The 15890-nt window shown below is 47.4% G+C and overlaps 1 long non-coding RNA gene across 4 annotated transcripts in view; it reads left to right on the forward strand.

Annotated features, from left to right (window-relative positions):
• The window catches only part of LOC119565435, a 40278-nt gene that overhangs the window by 9810 nt on the left and 14578 nt on the right, over nucleotides 1-15890 (forward strand). For 3 of the 4 annotated variants that reach the window (XR_005224130.1, XR_005224129.1, XR_005224131.1), the window contains 2 exons: nucleotides 12502-12638; nucleotides 12786-14457. This is a non-coding gene — a long non-coding RNA (uncharacterized LOC119565435). The remainder of the gene's footprint in view (nucleotides 1-12501; nucleotides 12639-12785; nucleotides 14458-15890) is intronic. The other variant, XR_006289162.1, reaches the window with a different exon arrangement.

Genomic DNA, 15890 nt, shown 5'->3' on the forward strand with positions numbered 1-15890 from the left:
TTTCTGCTTGTGGGCGCGTGCACGGCGGCCTCCATCGAGGCCTCTGGAGGTCTGTGTCCAGCCTAAGCCCCAGAGCTTTCCAGGAACTGGGAGAAGGCAGGTCCTCTGCCTAACTCACGCATGGGGCCCAATCAGGGAGGCGAGGGGAGGGAGCAGCAGTAGCAGGAGGAGCTCCTTGTAACCTTCAGCCCCCTGATTACAGTAGTCACCTGGCAGGTGGGAATCCAGCAGTTCAAGTCCCGCCTCTGTCCGGCCAGAAGGGATTTGAATAGGGATCTGCTGCCCTCAGGGGAGTGCTTGAACCAGATTCTCACTCTCTCAGGCTGCATTAATATTTAATTAAAGTGGAACAACTGCAACAGCAGAGATTGAGGGAGACTCACATCAGAATGCCCCATAGGCCAATGGTTAGAGCACTCTACTGAGGTGGTAGATCCCAGTTCATCAAACGGAGGGGATATTGAACACAGCTCGCCCATGATCCGGCTGAGTGCTCTAACCACGAGGCTAACGGTTACCAGGGAGCTCCTTCTCCCCCAGCCACTTGATGTGGAATTAGGTGGCCCCGAAGCATACCTGCCCGATCAGGCCATGCATGAGAGTTAGGCCGAGAAGCACCTATCTCTCCCCAGTTTGTGGATCACAAGCAGAAGTCGGCAACTCCCTGCAGCCTTTCTCTGAGAGAGGGGTAGGGCTTAGGACACAACTGCCCCATCAGCACGGTCGACTGGTTAGCTTAGGCAGCTCCCCGCCAAGTGTACTGGTTTTTGAGGATCACATTCTAAGTCACCTATCTATTTAGCTTAACAAAGAGAAAGAGTGAGGCATCACATGATCCAATGTCTGGAAATTGAAGTTAGATAAATTCAGAGTAATTTTTTATTAATGGTGAAAGTAAGCCTAAGTCCCCTGGTGGATCTGGGCCCTAGTTTCTTTGGGCCTCAGTTCCCTATCTCTAAAATGGGAATAATAGCACTTTCCTACCGTACAGGGACGTTGTGAGGATGAAAAGATTGTGAAGTGCTCTGGTACTATGGAGATGGGCGGCATATGAATACATAAGATTGATATAACCCTAGGCCCAAGTAAAAGCAGCCCAGGCTAGTGTTCAATAGCCAAAGAGGACAGGAGAGTTGCCCTAAGAGGAGGATTTGGCCAGTTAAGTACACCTTTGGTGAAACTACGAATAAGGAGGGTCGTGATCAAGGTCTAAAACTATCTGAAGGATGCAAACGCTAAGGGGGCGAATTGTTTCATGAAGTACGAAGGGGCAAAACTACGACATGGGCTGAATTTAAAGAAGGAAAATTCTGGCTAAATATCAGGAAAAATCTTTCTGACACGGAGATCCATTAGACTGTCAAATCGTCTCCCCGGGGACGTAGCCTAGATTCATTGGGCTAGATGATGAGCTGTGTTATATAACTATCTCTGACCAAAACTGGACAAAGCAATGGGAAATATATTGTAGGGCACAATTCTACATTGGCAGATAGGTGACCAAACAGGGCTTTTCCGTCTCTAACGTTTATGACTCTGTGTTGTTGATGTGCTCACCCTCCACTTGGATTGAAGAACCTTTCATGTGATTATGAAAGAGCCGTCATTAGCACACAGCAGGGCTAAGCGCAATTCACCCAACATAATATTATCCATCAGTAACCCCAACGAAAAAAGTTTCACGGCCAGTACAGACAGCCAATAGTTTATCTGATGAAAGCTGAGCTTATAACGTGCATTAAGGCAGGGGCCTCAAACTCGAATCACCAGGAGGGCCACAGGAGAACTTGTACGTTGGACCGAGGGCCTCTGCCCCCGCTCCCCACTCCACCCCCGCCCCTGCCCGCGGGGTGCAGCAGGGGGCTCTGGGCAGGGGGTTGGGGTGCAGGAGGCAGTGCAGGGTGCGGCAAGGGGTTGGGGTGCGGCAGGGGGCTCAGAGCAGGGAGTTGGGGTGCAGGAGGGGTGCGGGGTGTGGCAGGGGGCTCAGGGCAGGGGGTTGGGGTGCAGGAGGAAGTGTGGATTGTGGCAGGGGGTTGGGGTGCGGCAGGGGGCTCAGAGCAGGGAGTTGGGGTGCAGGAGGGTTGCGGGGTGTGGCAGGGGGCTCAGGGCAGGGGGTTGGGGTGCAGGAGTTAGTGCGGGTTGTGGCAGGGGGTTGGGGTGCAGCAGGGAGCTCAGAGCAGGGAGTTGGGGTGCGGGGTGTAGGAGGGGTTCGGGTTTCGGCCTGGCGCCGCTTACCTTGATCCAGCCCGGGGCTGTAGTTTGCCCACCCCTGGCCTGGAGGTAGGCTGGGGAGGCAGCACGCTGGGGAGGGGACGGGGGGGGGGGGGGGGCTGTGGGGAGCTTGGCGGGCTGCGTGTGTGAGACCCCCGCGTTAAGGTATTTGTGGGAAGTTTGGATCCCGGGATATTTTGATACAGTATATGTGTCCTTCAATTCCTTCATTACTCATTCTCCCTGCAGGTTTATTCATTGCCAGAGGCCATTGTCTTACATCGGTGACATCACAGTCCATTGCCCTAGTAACAGTGATGATGTCACATAGGGAGAATTAGCTCTATTAATCCGAATAAGCACAAGAAGAGATGAATAATGAGAGCAAGGCCTGATTTAGACACTAATTACTAGGACATTTTTTGGACAAGAAGAATACTTGAAAGGTAAATGGAGTTTATATTTAAATATTATGTTTTCATTACACTTGGTTGGCGAAAAGTTCATATTTGAGTAATAAAATTATAAGTGCTGGAGTGAGAACATCTGCAGGCTCATGAAAGCTTTTTTCCATGCAAATGAGCCAAAAATTATGGTTTTATTTTTAATGCTGATGGATAGGAGTGTATGAGCGAGGACACTTTAATACAGTGGGGCCCATTAGTGTCGCAACAACTGAGGTTCAGCGTCAGATACGCTGCTATCCTAAAGGGGTAGCACACTACGTCCTTCAGGGCATTCCGTATTTCACGTTCAGACATCCCTCCACACGCAGAGGGAACGTTGTTATGTTCTGCTTTTTCAGGACTCAGCCCCGCTGAGCTGGATGGGAATAATCCTGCTTACCAATGGGCATTGTTGAAGCCAGTAGAATCATAGACTATCAGGGTTGGAAGGGACCTCAGGAGGTCAATCTAGTCCAACCCCCTGCTCAAAGCAGGACCAATCCCCAATTTTTGCCCTGATCCCTAAATGGCGCCCTCAAGGATTGAACTCACAACCCTGGGTTTAGCAGGCCAATGCTCAAACCACTGAGCTATCCCTCCTCCCTGTAGCAATAACTCACCTTGACTTCAGCCGGCGGAAGACCACCCCTTTTTTCCTCTTTGGCCCATAGTCTGCTCTCAGTTACCCAGCCTAAATCCAGAGGAACCGTTAGCTTCCGTGGGGTTACTTTGGATTTATAGCCACGTATCAGAGAACAAGAATTTAGCCCTTTGCCTCTTTCTTATTCCTATGTGTTTCTGATATGAAGGCCTGAAAGCCTGTGGACCACTCTAATTGAAGCTTATTTCTATAGGGCATATACGCTATTTCACTGGCTATGGTCCCCTGTTTCATTATGGACTGACTTCTCCTGCTGCTGGAAGGAAGTGGTCATTGTCCTTAACAGGCTTCGACAGGAAGGGGGGGAAATCACCTGCCTGTCTGGAGGTTGTGACTCTCCCTTGCTAGTCTAAACACGGCTTTTGTACCGATACAGCTGTGTTGATTAGAGGTATGAATTTTTAAATAGTCATACTGGTTCAACACCAAGTGTGGATGCAGTTATACTGTTGTAAAGATGTCTTTTATATACTGGTGTAGTTTACTCCCTTTCCCATATGGTACACCACTGTATGCATTTTCATACCAGCCTAACGACATCCACTCTAGATGTAGTTAATTTAGGGTTAAAATGACAGCACTTGTTTGCAGACCAATTATAATTGTCAAAACCCCACAAAATCTGAGGCAGAGGATTTTGTTCTAGTCAAAACCCATGCACACAGGTTCTCTTCACTTGTGATCGTTTCCTTTCCCTCCCTTTCTTCTTCTTTGTCCCTCTCCCGTTATTGTGTTTCTCTCTCCAGTTTTATATAGAGCTAGTCAAAGTTTTTTTCAATGCATTTTGCGGGGGGGTCAAAAAATGGAATTTTGTCAAATGAAATTTCCAGGAAAATGTTGTTTTCAATTAAAATATCCGTGTTTTTATGTTTTGGTTTTTTATGAAAACTGGAGAAAAAATCATTTCCCAACCAACTTTAGGCTGCAGCTTTCAAGGCAGCTTATGCTGTTTAGCTACAAGGACTTTTCAGACCAGTTTTGCACAGTACTATAGACAGTACCCAGTCAGCCACCCGCTGTGCTATCAGAAGCTTTAGGGATGCTGCAATGACATTGCCTCATCGTTCTATTTCCCTTCCCACAGAAAGACAACACCTACAACATCTCCGGCATGGCTCAATTTCCAGCTGTCCTGAGAGCTCCTTCTGAGTTCCCTTGCTGGAGGAGTGTCTGCTCTGAAGCAGGAAGGCTTTCCACTCCTATGCTGGGCTGGCAACATGCAGTGTCAAATGTTACATACGGGAAATGGAAACTATGTTTCCAGGATCATGTAAAGGTTACAGGGATGTTCTCAGGCAACCAGACCTTGCACCAGCTCTTCGGATCTTTGGCAGGTGGCAAATGACACATGTTAGCTCCAGTCTTGGAATTCTGACAGTAGGATCTCATGTGAGGGTACAATCCCTCTTCCTCTTCCGGGCCTTGATCTAAAGCCCAGAGGAGGAAATACTAGAGTCTTACTAACTTCAGTGGCCTTTGATCCCTGCAGGAAGCAGCGCTTACCCTGTGAAGTCGGATTTTGTGACCGTCATTCTAAATTCCCACACTTAGGAACTGTTTGTCCATTGAACAGGGTGTCTATGAATCATGGTTCCTGGGTTCTAGTCCCCACTCTGCCACTGTGGGACTTTGAACAGCATTTCTCTGTGCCTCAGTGTCCCCATCTGAAAAATGGCTAAGATGTGAGTACTGACCTCACACGCATATGGGAAGGCTTACTAGACACCATGGAGGCTGGCATGCTAAAAGGAATCAATTAGAAAGCTAGCTAGCTAAATCAAATCATAATTAGCCATAGCACAGGGGCACCCAGAGGCCCCATTCGGCGAGGTGCTGTACATATTAAAGAGACAGTCATTGCCTTGAAGAGCTTACAATCTAAATAGACAAGACAAAAAGGAAGCATGTGGGAAGAACTGAGGCTCAGAGACATTAAGGGCAAGATTTCAAGGTATTTAGGGACCTAAAGATGCAGTTAGGTGCGTAACTTCCATTGATCTAAGCAGGTTAGGCACCTAATTCCCATTGGTTTCAATGGGAGTTAGGGACTTAACTTTTTTAGGTGCTTTTAAAAACCCCACTAGGCACCTGGCTGCATCTTTAAGCAGCTAAATACATTTAAAATTCTGGCCCTACGTGACTTGTCTACTTACATACAGTCACGACCATCCGGCCACTATTCCACACACACACTCATGGGCAAGAAACATAAAAAAACCCAGGAACAACCTAAAGAACTCATGCAATCCCTGCCAGATTCCACTGCAACTTGTGTTTTATGGAGAGTATCCCGCCTCTAATTCTGGGGGTGCAACGGACCTTCCATAGCGGGTGACTCACTACAGGCATGCACCACCATGGTCTCCACCTAACACCTTCTCATTCATCACAGTCCATCCCTCGTTTCTCACTGCCTTTGCATGTGCATCATGTCTGCAGATCAAATTATGAAGCAATGATTGCTGCTTGAAATCCAGGATTGGTGAAGCAGACAAATTCTTGGTTAAAATACTGTGATTCTCATTCTGATCTTGTAATTAACATAGGGCTAGATGGTCATAAAAGTCCCATCAAGCCTTAAAAACCATGAATTTCAGTCCACAGTATGGAAACAATTTATCTTCCTTTTGCTATAAACATAACCCCTCACAGACATGTCTATAAATTTGTAACATCTCCAGTTCATGCAGTCCCTAATATTAAACTACAGTGCAGATAATTATCTCCAGAGTACTTTACAAATATTACCAAACCCTCATAATATCTCATATGCAGTAAGTAAATATTATCCATATATGGGGAAACTGAGGCACGGGGCAGCTATTTGAATCTCCCACTATCAAGTAGGAAATCTGTGTCAGAACCAATATTGAACTGATATAGGCTGACTCCTATTACAAGGTCTTAATCACAAAGCCATCCTTTTTCTCATAAGTCTGGACCTATACCTTCAAGCTTCATCTCTTCTCCATCAATGTTTTCCTTTCCACTTAGGTAAATATTCTCTTCCAGTTAAGTTACCTTTCTTTGGCTGACATTGTTTCTGCCCTTTTATTCTTCCTGGTCTCAGGGGGTATGTCTACACTGCAGTGTAAGTCCAGGGTTCAAACTCAGGCTCAAGGTTAACCCCCCCCCCTTCTGTGTACACATTGCACTAACCCAGGGCTCAGACTCAGGATCCCAGGACCCTATGGCGTGGTGGGTCCAAGTCTGAGTCAAGCTGGGACCCAGGATTCAAGCCCTATTGCTTTGCAGTGTAGATTCAACCTAACTGGACTTGTCCTGTGGGAGTCAGTTAAAAATATCCCATAATCCCATGGGCCAACTTTCTTTGTCTTCTGGGCAGTGTGGTAGACAGTCAAGTTTTCCCACACTGCACCGCAAACAAAGGGCTAGAGCAGCCACATTTTGGGAGGGCACTAGGAAGTCTGGGATGTGGGCAATTGGACTCAGACCCACATAATGCAGTGTGGATGCTGGAGCCACAGGTTGGGACTCAACAATTCCTAACCTGGGGTTACAAACGAGTATAGACACTCAAGTCCTAGGTTAACAAACCCAGGGTCTGCTAACTTGAGTTCTATTAACCCTGGGCTTACATTGCAGTGTAGACAGACCCCGAGTTTGTCAAAAAATAGCCCATTGGAGGGGGAGCTTTTACATGCTAATGAATGAGGGGCATTTTGGGCTCTAGGGGATTGATTTAGCTCCGAATGAAGTCAATGGGATGCACTTTAGCAGAGCTGGATCAGGTGCTAAGCTGGTGGGCACAGTGCTGGAAATAATAGAAACACTTTCTGTGCCTATCTGGCTGGAGCTGGAGTATACATGTGGAAAGTGCATGGCTAAGAGGCATTCGCGTGCCTCGCTTAACATTCCAGTCATTCAGCGTGGATCTGTTAATGACTGTCCTTGTCGAGAAAAGTAGGACAAATTGGCGAGCATGTCTGCCAGCTCAGACTATTAACTTTACAAAGAACAAAGCATGCGCACCTGGAATACAAAGCAGACCCAGGTGAATAAAAGAGAGCAACAAAATGCTCAATTACCAAGAGATGGAAAGCTAAGAAATGAAGTTATCAGATGTTCCCACTCCATGTGTTACAGATACTCGTCCCAAGAGCCCTTGGCTAAGAGTACTGTACCTTTGGCTTTCTCATCAACTCTTCCCAGTTTCCAGGCAGTGGGAAGGTGATTCATAGCAGATGAAACTGGAGAAAAGGTCATACTATTGTTAGGGCAGTCACCACGAGGTGGTGATGTACCACATAGTCTTCTAAGTTCCTTCTCTTAGTGCACAAGCAAATGTTCAGTCTTGGGAGAACATGCTGCTAGTTGTTAGTTTTTGTTATGCAAGATTCTCCCTTGCAGAGAGAAATGTGTGAGCAAGTGGAGTTTGCTCTGTGCCTTGGGTGGAGCTCTTTCTTGAGCAGAGTTGTATCTTGGGAACTAGGTATTGTTGTTGGGCTGAGATTCCAGGAAGAAGAGATTGCCCTGCATGCTGTTGGCAACAACCTCTGTTCTAGGACTGGTGTATATGTAAATAAAACAAGTTACACCTATAATACCCAGGCTGCCCATTACTGATTTCTCCTCCACTCAGAAGCTGACCTGCAAAGCCCTGGAATTCTGTTACTGCTCAATAGAGAGGTTGCACTGGTGATAGAAGAAGGGTCAGCATTACCAAAACTACATATCTAGTCATTTAGGGCCCAATTCAAATCCCACTGAAGTCAATAGGAATGTTTCCATTAACTTCAATGGGCTTTGGATCACAGCCTTTACACTGTACTTGTCAACATGGTATCTGAGCACCTTACGACCTCACCTCGCGCTTGTACAGTTATAGTAAATGCTTAAACATGCTTCACTTTGATATAGTTCTCTTCATTTTCAAAGTAATTGACGAGTAGTAACTAATTTATCTTCACAATGCTGTGTGAAATAGATAGGTAAGCATTACTAACTCCTTTATACCAATGGAGAAACTGAGGCAGAAAAGTTGTGTCTTGTCCAATTTAGCATGTAAATCCCCCCTCAAGACCCACCTCTGCCATCCACCGGGCAGATAATTCTTGCTTAAAATCATTGCATACACATAGATAGACACAGATATACAATTTTTTTCTGCATTTGCTTAATTAATGAATGCCTGCAATTGTTGTAGGCAGTGGTGTTGTAGCCGTGTCGGTCCCAGGATATTAGAGAGACAAGGTGAGTGAGGTCATAGCTCTGATTGGACCAACTTCTGTTGGTGAGCGAGACCAGCTTTTGAGCTTACCCATTGCTCTTCCTCAGGAGCTCGAAAGTTCATCTCTCTCACCAACAGAAATTGGTCCAATCAGAGATATGACCTCAGCCACGTTGTCTCGCTCATGTCTGCAAGGCACTTTGGGCAGGTGAAGAGTGCCATATACATGCCAAGTGTTATTACTGATATTAATAATAACAGTAGAACTCCAACAGCAAAGACATTCACAGGCTGTAGGACACTAGAGACCTTTGCGTCAAGCTTTCTTGACTAGCAGCCCTGAAGTGATGTAGTTACAGGCTCTGAAAAATGTGGGCTCTCCAGTATTTCCCTTCCTCAGCAGGGGAATTCCATTGCAGTTATGTCTTGCTAGGTTGGTGCTAAAACTGAGGTCATCGATGTGATTCAGCGGCTACGAATTTTGAAGCACGAAGCAGGGCTCTCAAAGGTTAAACCTACATCAGGCAGTGGCCTACGGCAGCTCAAAAAAACCACACTCTGCTTAGCCTTGCGTGCCGCCCCAGTGGCCAGCCCTCAGTGTAGTAGAACCAGGGCTGAGCAAAGGAATGCTGCAACGAGCGAGCAGGCAGTCGTAGGTAAGCGCATGTGTTTCAACCAGAGCGTGACGTTTGCCTTTGGGTCAGTGCAGCTCTCAGCTGCTTCTAAGGCCAGATCCGAAACTGACTGACCTCAGCAGAAAGACTCCCATTGACTTCGGTGAGTTTTGGATCAGTCCCCTAATGCTGAAATGGTTGAAATTAATATTTAGAGCTGTGTGAAACTCACGGTTTCAGTTTACAGAGGTTCCCACTCCGTCTGTCTTTGGGTCAGGAATTGTCTCTTACTATTTACCTGTACAGTGCTTAGCAGAATGGGTTCTGAGCTAAGTTGAGGCAAATAACAAATAATAATACCCCATGCAAATATTTTCTTTGGTTTCAGGTTTTGTCTCTTCACCTCCCCGCCCCTGAATTTATTTTCTTTTGAGTTTCAGATTTGAAGGAGCACAACGCTGCAATGTGAAACTCATGAGCAGGGCTGGTAGGGGAATCCCAGCGGTGAAAGCAAGCCGGTACGGTATGGTATGCTGTGCCGGACCGGACCGGCTTCCCCAGGCTGGCAATTTAAAGGGCCCGGGCTCCCCGCAGCGGCCGGAGCCCCAGGCCCTTTAAATCGCCTCCCAAGCCCTGCTGCCAGAGCCCTGGGATAGCGGCAGCAGGGCTCTGGCGGTGATTTAAAGGGCTCCAGCCGCTGCGGGGAGCCCCGGGCCCTTTAAAGCACCGCCCGAGCCCTGTTGCCGGAGCCCCAGGGTAGCGGCGGCAGGGCTCTGTTGGCAATTTAAAGGGCCCAGAGCTCCGCAGCAGTAACGGCAGCTGGAGCCCCGGGCCCTTTAAATCGCCCCTGAGCCCCGGGGCTCCCAGCCGCCTCTGCAGCTGGTAGCTCCAGCAGTGATTTAAAGGCCCTAGGGCTCCCAGACACAGCAGGAGCCCCGGGGCCTTTAAATCTCGATTTACAAGCCCCGCCTCTTCTGGTTGAGGCCACACCCCCGCTCAGGACTCCAGCGTATCGATAAGTCCTTTAAGTTACTTTCACCCCTGGGGAATCCTGACCCTCCCTCTCCATTGGGTGCCAGCCCAGGGACCCTGAGGTAAGCAGGCAAGGACTGTCTATCAGACCCATCCCTTGCTTCTTTCCTGAGGTTCTTCCTGCCTCAGTCTGTCTGCAGGCCTTTCCCACCACCCCTTCCTAGGCCCAATGTGTACCTGATTCTTCACAAGATCCACGGCCTCTCAGTGCTCACTCTTCTTTCAGGGCAGGGCCTTGCAAGGTGCCCTCCTGGATTCCTCTAGCAAAACTCACACAAAGATACAAACTCAAACCACTTGTGCCCAATTTGGGCTTGAACTTTTGTCCCTCTTTTTCACTGAGTCTGAGGAGGTCTTTTCCCACTCAGGCAGGATCAGCTGGGGGATGGTTGCTATGTCCCAGGTGAAACTGAGCCCCATTCCTCTTAAAGGGCCAGACCAACTATGACAAGTTCCCTTCTAAAAAGGACCAACCCAAAATAGCTCCTTTCCAAATAAGTTCAACTTGAAATAGGTCTCTTCAGTATAGCTTTCACCCAAAACTATTTGTGACAGGGGCCGTATAGGGAACTAAGGAGGTAGAGTTCTGAGGCACAAATACATTCCCCCCGCCCACCCCAAACCTGGGCTCAGATTTTGTTCTGAGTTATGCCAGTGCAAATTTGGAGTATTTCTAGTGATAAGTTCCGCCGGGTTACTCCATACCTTTAGGGCATTGTAAGTTGACTACAGAATTTGGTTCTTCTCAGCCACTTGCTTAGGCCATTGTAAATCAGGAGGAACTCACAGACCAAAGAAACTGCCTTGGGGGGTCAGAATTGTGGCCCATCTGGTCCAATCTCTGGAGAGTTATAATGGATTTACACCAGTGAAAGTGGAATCAGCATCCGGCCTCTTCTCTCTGTCAGTTAATGTGTATACCATCGTCAAATCCACACCCATCCAGAGGGCACCAGCTAAACTCTCCGTCAAAAGGTCAAAGTTCCAGGGCTACATTTCTTTTTTAGAAGAGATCAAATCCCTGCCTTAAATTGGATGGAGCCAGTGACAGCCCCACACAACGGTCCATTACTCTACCCACTTTTGAGTCCTGACATCTACCGTGTTACCCGTAGTGTCATGCCTGATATATTCCTGGCCCACGCGCCGGCACACACACATGAGGGCAACGGGCTTCCAAGTGATGAAAACAAAGCACAAGCCTGACTCAGAAGCTTACGCCTGCTGAGTTTCCATGCAGTGTAATGCTAATATTTACAAGACGTATGCATTCCAGAGGCCGGGCTGCCTCGCTCCGTTAGCCCCCCACGCTGACGTACGTTTCACATGGTTGGAGGCGTGACGTTACCAAATGGTTCAACTCCCTGATGGATGGTGTCTGAGAACTTTTCCTTCATGCTGAAATTGAAATCGCTGAGATGTTTGGACATCGAAGGAACACTGGGTTTGCCTTGACCTGGAACATGCTGGCAATCAATCACTTGACATCCTTTCTGGCGTGAGCTGCCCCCCGCCTGCCACCACCTTCTGAGTGTATCCATGTGAATTATGCCAAAGACTGAGTTATTCCAACACTGCAGATGAATTGAGTGCTCCCAAGGGGTGTTGCACTGACAGACGGACAGCTGTCCTGCACAGGTGAAATTCACCCCAATGCCGACAGACTACACAAGGCCTCCTGCACAGCTTATGCTCTGTGTCACGCCGACAGACCCCGGTCGTCAGTGGCTGGGATCAAACCTGGGATCTCTGGAGCTTAATGCAGGAGACTCTACTCTCTCTTAGCCAAGGCTACGGCAGGCTTATCAACCTCTGGCTGATATAGCTACCGCTAGAGGGGGACGGAGTGCCACACCAAGCAGGTCTGGCTTACATCTGCAGTAGAGTTTTAAGGGTTATTAAAATTGTGCATAGAGTCCAGGCCAGAATCACACCCACCCACATATCCTGAAATGCCGCCTTTTCTGGGGTGGAGCACAGTGGCTGATTAACAGCACAAAGCGGTTGTCTCCAATTAGCTTTTTATTTTAGTTCAGTAAGTAAAGAAGAAGAGACTCTTTAGCTCCTCAAAAGGACACACCTGTACTTGATCTCACATTGACACAGAGGGCCCCAACTCTTTCTGTCTTCAAATATTGGGTAGAATTGCTGGAACAGCTTCTCCATTACCTGTATAACACAGGCCAGAGAACGTCCCCCAAAATAATTCCTAGAGCAGATCTTTTAGAAGAAAATATCCACTCATGATTTAAACATGGTCAGTGATGCAGAATCCACCATCAGCCTTGGTAAATTGTTCCAGTGGGTAATTATTTTCACCATTAAAAATTTACACCTTATTTCTAGTCTGAATTTGTTGAAGACACAATAAATCGACTGCCGAGCATTCTCCCGTCGACTCTGGTACTCCACCGAAGCGAGGGGCATAGGCAGAGTCTACGGGGGAGCAACAGCAGTCAACCTACCACAGTGAGGACACCGCGGTGAGTGGATCTAAGTACGTTGACTTCAGCTACGCTATTCACGTAGGTGAAGTTGTGTAACTTAGATCGATCCTCCCCCCAGTGTAGACCAAGCCTTAGATTGTCATCTGGGTCAGTGACCATCTTTTTTGTTCTGGGTGTGTACAGGTCCTACACAAGGGAGTCCTGCTCCAGGACTAAGGCTCCTAGGTGCTTCTTCTTCTTAGCATATGTGCCACGTGCCTCAGGTGGCCAGTGACCAGGATTCATCAACGAATTTAGTCTGCTGATCGGATCATTAGCTTCCCCAGCCCGGGCCGGGTACTGACGAGGAGCGCAACATGAACGCTGATCCATGCCCCCCTCCAAAGTGCTAATGAAATACAAATAATAAAGAATAATACTCACGTTGCAAGGCAGTGGGGAATCAGACCCAGGGTCTGTTTTCAGCCGTTCTAAACAAGCTTGGCCTTCTAAGGTGAGGTTAGATATGAAGTTGCTCTACTGTGTTGTCATACCAAGGAACTTCAGTTCTAGTACATGTATAGGAGGAAACATTTCACCTGTCGTTTTAACCATTTGTGGATGTGCCCTCAACCGAGAGCTGGGCGGAATTTTTCAGGGGAATTGTTTATTTGCAGTTTTTGTCAGCTTGAAGCCAAGTGTGAATTTGACACAAATTTGCTGAATACTTTTCGTCTTTTATTTTTATTTATTTCTTTATTTACTTACTTACTTATTTATTTTTCAGGACTTGGATGGCAGTCACAAACCAGCCACAGGAGGAAGTAGATCCTCCTTATAAATTTTAGCCTAGTGGCTAAAATACGGACTTGAGAAAACTAGGTTCACTTTCCCTCCCTGTCTGATGTGGAGCCTTCTCATTGTCTTTCCCTGGCCCAAGGACTATTCACTGTCATTCGTAGTCGCAAAGTCATAGTCATTCATAAAGCTCAGTGGTTTGAGCATTGGCCTGCTAAACCCAGGGTTGTGAGCTCAATCCTTGAGGGGTCCATTTAGGGATCTGGGGCAAAAGTTGGGGATAGGTCCTGCTTTGAGCAGGGGGTTGGACTAGATGACCTCCTGAGGTCCCTTCCAACCCTGGTATTCTATGATTCTATGATTCTAAGTAGTCATTGGGATGGAAGAAACTGGGGAGAATGTCTCTATACCCGGGTGGTTAGGGTAGTCGCCTAGCATATGGGAAGCCCAAGTTCAAGCCCCTCCTCCAATGACTACGGATAGAAATTCCAAGCTTGAATAATAAGAGTAAAGCAGTAGGAATATATTACTGACCACCTGACCTGCAGTGGGATCGTCTTCGGTCACTCCCTGGGAGATAGGAGGTGTGTTTGGGGGCTAGAGAGGCAAATAGCTCACGGGTGCTCCCTGGGAGGAGGGAGTAGAGAGGCAGCAAACCCCACCGAGGGGAGGGTGTTGGAGTAGGAAGCAGCCTAAGGAGTAAGCAGCAAGGTTGGGGACAGAACAGACCCTGGCTGCTTGTTGTAGCATCTCTTGTCTGAAACCCAGGATAGAAGGTGGGCCCGGGTTCCTCTACCTGCCACTCAGGAAGTGGCACCAGCAGGGCTGTGAACTGGACAACTGTCTGGGTCACTGTGGGAATGACAGAAACTTTGAAAGACTATACCTCGGAAGGGGTGGGGGGGACGCTGAGTGACCTGGCTGGTGGGCTGAATCACAAAGAGGACACTGCAGTTCCTGGAGTGAGAGAGGAGCGACAGACCAGGGAGAGAGACGGAATGACAGTGTGCGACTGCGGGAAAGGGCATTGACCTCGTGAGCTAATCCCCAGAGCGGCCAGGAGGGGGCACCACATGTGGTGAGTAGAGCGCCCCATCACATTGTAGCAGATGACTGGAGGATAGCTAATGTAACACTAATTTTTTTTAAAAGGCTCAAGAGGCAATCCTGACAATTACAGGCCAATAAGCCTCATCTCACTATTGGGCAAACTAGTTGAAACGATAATAAAGAGAATTATCAGACACATAGATTAACATGATGTGTTGGGGAAGAGTCAATAAGGATTTTGTAAAGGGAAATCACGCCTCACCAATCTATTAGAATTCTATGAGGGTGTCAGCAAACATGTGAACAAGGGTGATGCAGTTGATATTGTTTTCTTGGACTTTCAGAAAGCCTTTGACAAGGTCCCTCACCAGAGGCTCTTAAGCAAAGTAAGCAGTCATGGGAGAAGGTCCTCTCATGTTGAGTAACTGGTATAAAGACAGAAAACAAAGGGTAAGAATAAATGGTCAGTTTTCACAGTGGAGAGAGACAAATAGCGATGTCCCCCAAGGATCTGTACTGGGATCAGTGCTGCCCCATCTCAAAAAATGATACATTAGAACTGGAAAAAGCACAGAGAAGGGCAATTAAAATGATTGGGGTATGGAACAACTTCCAAATGTGGAGAGATTAAAAAGACTGAGACTGCTGAATTTAGAAAAGAGATGATGGGATGTGTGGGTGTGTGGGGGGGAATATCACAGAGGTCTATAAAATCATGAATGCTGTCGAGAAAGTGAATACAGTAGTCGCAAAAAGAAAAGGAGTACTTGTGGCACCTTAGAGACTAACCAATTTATTTGAGCATAAGCTTTTATGAGCTACAGCTCACTTCATCGCTGCATCCGATGAAGTGAGCTGTAGCTCACGAAAGCTTATGCTCAAATAAATTGGTTAGTTTCTAAGGTGCCACAAGTACTCCTTTTCTTTTTGCGAATACAGACTAACACGGCTGTTACTCTGAAACCTGAATACAGTAGTGTTATTCACCCCTTCACATAACACAAGAACCAGAGGTCACCCAGTGAAATTAAAACAAAAGGAAGTATTTCTTCACACAACATACAATCAACCTGTGGAACTTGTTGCCAAGGGATGTTGTGATGGCCAAAGGTGTAACTGGGTTCAAAACAGAACTAGATAAGTTCATGGAGGATAGGTCCATCAATGGCTATTAGCCAAGATGGTCAAGAATGCAACCCCATGCTCTGGGTGTCCCTAAGCCTCTGATTACCAGAAGCTGGGACTGGATGACAGAGGATGGATCACTCGATAATTGCCCTGTTCTGTTCATTCCCTCTGATACATCTGGTACTGGCCACTGTCAGAAGACAGGACTCTGGACTAAGTGGTCTGACCCAGTACGACCATTCTTGTATTCTTATGGCTGTTTGCTTGTTTATAAAAAGTGGAACAGCTTCAGCAGGAGAGATTGAAAAAGGCCCACACCAAAATATCCTCCAT

Source organism: Chelonia mydas, chromosome 2 (genome assembly GCF_015237465.2).
Source record: "Chelonia mydas isolate rCheMyd1 chromosome 2, rCheMyd1.pri.v2, whole genome shotgun sequence".
Classification (NCBI taxonomy): Eukaryota; Metazoa; Chordata; order Testudines; family Cheloniidae; genus Chelonia; species Chelonia mydas.